The sequence below is a fragment of the Montipora capricornis genome, unplaced genomic scaffold, assembly GCF_036669925.1.
Source record: "Montipora capricornis isolate CH-2021 unplaced genomic scaffold, ASM3666992v2 scaffold_455, whole genome shotgun sequence".
Classification (NCBI taxonomy): domain Eukaryota; kingdom Metazoa; phylum Cnidaria; class Anthozoa; order Scleractinia; family Acroporidae; genus Montipora; species Montipora capricornis.
In genome coordinates this window covers 39,001-45,000 of record NW_027180190.1, presented here as the reverse complement: position 1 = coordinate 45,000, position 6,000 = coordinate 39,001, and positions in this window count along the sequence as shown.

The following is a 6,000-nucleotide window of genomic DNA, read 5'->3' as shown; positions in this document are numbered from 1 at the left end:
AAATTTCTAACTGAAATGTCCAAGTTGAAAGAACTGTCATCCATTTTCTATCTTGCCGCGTCGCGCAACACTCGTCAGTTCACAAGTTCAGCCAGCGCGCTCTAATCATAACAATAACAAACGCCCGCAAAGCATTTTTTTTTATTTTTTATTTATTTATTTTTTGCCACAGAAAGAAGAAATTAAAATACAAATATGAACAATCAAAAAAGAGAAGATGGAAAGAAAAATTATTGAATTACATTCATTCTGGCGAGGAGGCCTAAAAGAAACTACTAAGCTTATGTAAATTAGGCCTCCCCAAGTAAAAGCATCTATCTATTGTTGACATGCAAGTTGGCAACGGAGAATACAATTGTTACAAACATTTAGTTATTTAACGTGTTGAAATATAAAGTAATGAACGGAAATTAAAAACAGTTTGAACTTACAAGTTGGTAATGAAGCATACAATTACAAACACTTAGTCATTTAATTAAGGTGTTGAAATATGTAAACAGTTGTGAAAGTAAAATTACAGGGTGAAAACAATTTGACACAGGAAGAACAAAATACTTAATTTTCAGAATAGTTGTTAAAAAAGAATGACTTAGGTGCTTTCTTGAAGGAAGCTGTTGAGGAAGAATTGATTATATCAATGTCAAGAGAATTGTAAAATTTAGGTCCCTGATAGAAAACAGAAAATTGTTTAATGTTAGTCCGACAGAAAGGCAGACGAAATGCATGAGAGTTTCTCGAATAATATGTGTGAAATTTGACTGTTTAGAGTGAATTTGCTAGCTAAGTTGGGGGAAGAGTTCGAATTTGATAGGAGAACATGAATTGACAAGTTGTAACAGGTTAAGATCATGGAATTTTAGGATTCCAAGTTTCTCAAATGTAGGGTCAGAATGAGCATTAAAATGAGATTTATCTATGATTCTTACCACTCTTTTCTGCAATTTTACCAGACGAACAAGGTTAGTTTTATAGGTGGACGCCCAAACTATATTACTGTAAAAGAAGTAAGGATAAACAAGTGAAAAGTACAATACACGTAAAGAGTATGAAGATAAATAAAAACTTGATTTCTGTATCATTCCAATTGATTTCGACACTTTGTTAGCCACATGAGAGATCTCAGACTTCCAGGTTACGTTTTCATCGATGATCACACCCAAGAAGACTGTTTCTTTAACTTGATCAATTTGTTGTTTATTTATCAAAATTTGAAAATTATAACTTCTACGTTTTTGGTTTGGTTTGAACACTATGAACTTGGTCTTTTTAAGATTCAGTGAAAGCTTATTAACCCTAAACCATACTGACAAGTTATTTAACTCGATATTCAGCTGATTAACCAAATAATCAGGATCTTTACCAGACAGAAAAACGTTGGTATCGTCCGCGAATAAAATCAGTTGTAGTGCCGTAGATGCATTGACTATATCATTAATGTAAAGAAGAAAAAATAAAGGCCCTAGAATAGAGCCCTGAGGAACCCCACAGGATATATTAAAGCGAGAAGAAACATGACCGTTGAAATCTACAAATTGTAATCTGTTAGAAAAATAGCTTTTTACCCATTTTAAGGCCAGTCCACATATACCATAGTGTTCAAGTTTGTCAAATAAAATATTATGATTAACTGTATCGAATGCTTTTGAGAGATCAAGGAAAATACCAACAGCTATATCACCACGATCTAAAGCAGAGGAAATCTTATCATACAAATCAATCAAAGCAAGTGTAGGGGAGTGATTTTTCCTAAAGCCATATTGCTCATCACAAAGGACATTTAAATTAGTTAGATAATCATTTAAACGGTTATAAATTATTCTCTCAAGAAATTTGGAAAAACTAGGTAGAACTGAAACAGGTCTATAGTTAGTGAACAACGACTGGTCATCAGCTTTGAATAAAGGTATTACCCGTGCTATCTTCATTTGATCTGGTACAATGCCATGAGCAATCGACAAGTTAATAATGTGAGCCAAAGGTTCAGAGATTAATTGGATAGATTCCTTTACGAGGGACATTGGAATGTTATCATAACCCGCAGCTTTGTTGGATGCAAATGATTGAGCAATAACAATAATTTCTTCTTTTGTTGCCGGATTGAAAAAGATAGATTCTGCAAAAGATCCTGAAAGAAAGTCTTTATGAGAAAAAGGATGAGATTGTATTTCTTTTGCAAGGTTAGGGCCAATACTGGAGAAATACTTACAAAATTTATTCGCGATGATAACTGGATCAGATATTTCTTGACCATCAGATGTGAATATTGAGTTTACTTTAGGCTTTGATTTCTTCCGATTCAAGATGTCATTAAGAATTTTCCAAGTAGCATGGGTATTTGCTTTTGCATATTCTAATTTCTTCTCATAATATAATCGTCTAGCCGATCTCAAAATGTGATTTAATTTGTTTTTGAAAGACTTATAGAGTAGATTGTTATTCTGTGTCGGTTTATGAAGGAATTGTTTATAAAGTTTGTTTTTCCTTTTAATCGACTTGAGAAGAGCTTTAGTTAGCCTCCGTTTTTTAACCGACCACTTCCCCGCAATCAATTTCCTAACAGGAAAACAGTCATTGTATATTTTGGTAATTTTATTAAGAAAACTGGTGTATGCAGTATGTGGATCATTGTAACCTGCGAGTGAAGACCACTCAACACCCTCAAGTTTTTCAACAAACTTGGACCGATTAATTGGGTTCTTATCTCGGACAAAAATGGGATCTTGTCTAGAATGATGTCCTAGAGTGTTGTCCGAATGAATAGAAAAATCAGGAAGATGATCTGAGATGTCAGTGAACAAAGAAATTGTTCACAAAAATATTATCTATTAAAGTAGCCGTGTGAGGGGTGATACGTGTGGGACGTGTAATCAAAGGGAGTAACATATTAGAATACATTTCATCAAGAAATTGGCCGGTAGAATGATGGTGTTGGTAGTTCATTAAATTAATGCTGAAATCGCTCAATAAAAAACATATCTTATTTTCCCTAGAGATTTTGCCTAACGATTCATTGATTTTGGTCAAGAATTCGTCAACACCTTGGTTGGGTGGTCGGTAAACAATGCCAACAATTATGTTTTTAACCCCTGGTCTTAACACCTCAATAAACAATGATTCAGCGATGTCAACATCACTGAAACAAAAATCTTCTCGCTCTTTAAACTCAATATCATTAGAAACATATAGTCCTACACCGCCACCAGGTCTACTTTGCCTATATTTGTGGACAAACCTAAAGCCATCAATATCAACCGAGTGAAAAGAATCGCTCAGCCAGGTCTCAGAAATACCGACGATAGAAAAATTAATCTCTAAAGATGATAATAAATTAGTCAGGTTATTTATATTACGCTGGAGACTACGAATATTCAAATGGAGTAGAGAAAAATCGGCATCTGAATATTGTTCACGTTTAAGCATTTCGTTAAATTGATCTTCTATAAAGTAATCGCAAGGTGTCTCTCTTGCATTGAAATGAATGTCAGGGTCAAGACTGTCAGTCTGAGTCAGAGAAGCGTTTAAGTTCGTGAGAATAGGATTGTAATAAAGACTAGAAAACCTCTCGGAGTTGAAGTGAACAGGACCGTTCTGAAGTTCATAAAGAGCAAGTGAAAAGCTAGAATCATCGAGGTGATTAAAAGGGAGTATATCCGTAAATGTAGTTTCAAACATGCTACGTGTGTAAATTAACAAAGAAAAAATAATATAACAGTAAATAAACTTATCTGAAGTAAAAGGGTTTATCTTTCACAATTAATTTGTCCAAGACAAAGTACGCAATTTTCCCTTTTCTTTTGGCTTCCTCCCATTGTGGTCGCTGTTCATCTCTCTTCTCAAGGGTTTCCTGAGCAAGATCTTCCTTGATGTAGATCCCAGCGGGTTTAATTCTCCTCGAACTTTTGATGATCAATTCCTTCTGCTTCCAGTCTCGAAGCCGGCAATTGTACGAGGACGTCTCCTAGTACCAGTAACAATCTTACCAACACGAGGGGCACGTTCAATGCTCGGCTCGAATTCCAAACTAAGTTGATCTTTGAGGACTTCTTTTACTTTTTCCTCGCTAACGTCCCACTATTTGCTCTCCTCCTCCAATATCCCATCAATTCGGATGTTATTCCTTCGACTTTGATTCTCTAAATACTCTAGTTTGTCCATGTGGTAATCGATGGAGTCATAAATGTCTTCGATATCGGCCTCGACGTTCGCAAGTTTGGTTGCATATGGCTTCAGATCGTCAATATCTCTTTGGGAGAATTCAAGACTCTCCTTAAGATCTTTTGCATCTACTTGACAAATGTTTAAACCTGCCTTTAGTTCAGCCACAGTTCTGCCATTCAACAGAGAGTCTTTAACATTGTTGTCAGGACAAGAGGCATTTATTCATTGCTAGGTTAAGTTAATTGAGGAGCGCATTTTGGGAGTGAATGCCAGTGCACATAGGCAAGTTGAAAATCCCCACTATCAAAGTTCAAAGATATTTCTGCAGGGCCCAGTTGTTCAAAGCATGATTAAGCTAATCCTGGATGATCACTGTGCTTTGATGGTTAGCATGTTATATATCACTTGACCTTCAAACAACTGGGCCCTCAGGTGATTAGTTGCCTTAATTAAGGCTGCCAGATACATGTATCCCCCATTTCTGTTGAGTTATGGTAATATTTTAGTCATCTTCAAACCTTCACAAAGTAGCTAGTAGCGTGGTCATAGCAGCTCAGTTATGCATGACAGTGGTGAAGACTATTACACTGTAAGATGTGACAGTAATGCACAGCCATTAGGAAAGAGTAGATAATTTGTGTTGTTCCAGAAAATGTTCATCCCCAAAAGAGCTTTGAATCCTCTATCCCCGCCCTCTGAAAAAATGAATTTAGCTTTATGGTTTCATTTTTTTTTTAACTTGGCCTTTGAGGCCAACACATTTCACTGATTGGGTGAAGTAATGGATATTTTTCTGGAACCACACAACAAGTAAAATCCTTACATGAAGTGATGGTGACATATGTTATAAGGACTCAAATGAACCCTTTCACTCCCAAGAGTGATTGATATACATGTTTATAAAATAACTTCAATAGTAAGTGCATTCTGATTGATCGATCAGCTATTGTTTATTGTGCCGGTAAACTTGTAGGAATTTCTTGCGTCAATAGACTTCACGTTTCTGTGGTTTATAGGCTGATAAACCACTTAAGATGTTATTCATAAGTCACTCACATGCGGCTTGTGATTTACAAATTATTTCAATGTTCTTCCAACATCCCACGTGGTTTATCAGCCTATCAGCCATAGAAAAATGTGGTCTATTGCTTAAATATCCTCTCCTTACAAGATCAGCGTGCAAAGAAATTCGTGTCCGACAGCCCGGGGCTAGTAGATTTTGAGATCGGGCTAGTTAATTCTGTGCTTAACTTGCCAAACGGGCAAGGGAAGATTTTTTCGGAGAATTAAAATTACAAAAGTACTGTAAGACAAATGTTTTGGATCAGTTTTTGCTCATGAGCAACCGAGCTCGAATCACGTTAATCGACCTCAAGATCCTATTCGAGCTCGATTATCAATCGCGCTCCAAATAACGAGCTCGGTTGGTTGGGAATCGAGCTCGAATACTCAAAATAATATGGGGGGGGATGTTCTAATTCAACCTCGGATTTAGCATCACTTGAAAAAACAGGGGCTGAGGGCTAGCGGCCAGTTTGGTGTGGTTTTTTTGTATTGAATCAGAAGTTCTTGAGCTGGAGTTTCAAAATTCACGGTAGAGGGAATCGAACAAGCGGAGGGTCCTTTATGTGGAGGGGCTTATTAGGAATTTAGAAAAAGGTTGCAAATGCATAATGAAATAAAAAGAGACATGTAAATAAAAGAAAACGACTTGAAGGTGACCAGCAGCAAATTGAGACGTTTTGCGTCATTTAGCGTTCTTTGAAAGCTCCTTTAAACCAAAAGATTGAACAGTTTGCTTTGTGGCATTTGTTATGCACTTTACTTGTCTTGGCTGTATTA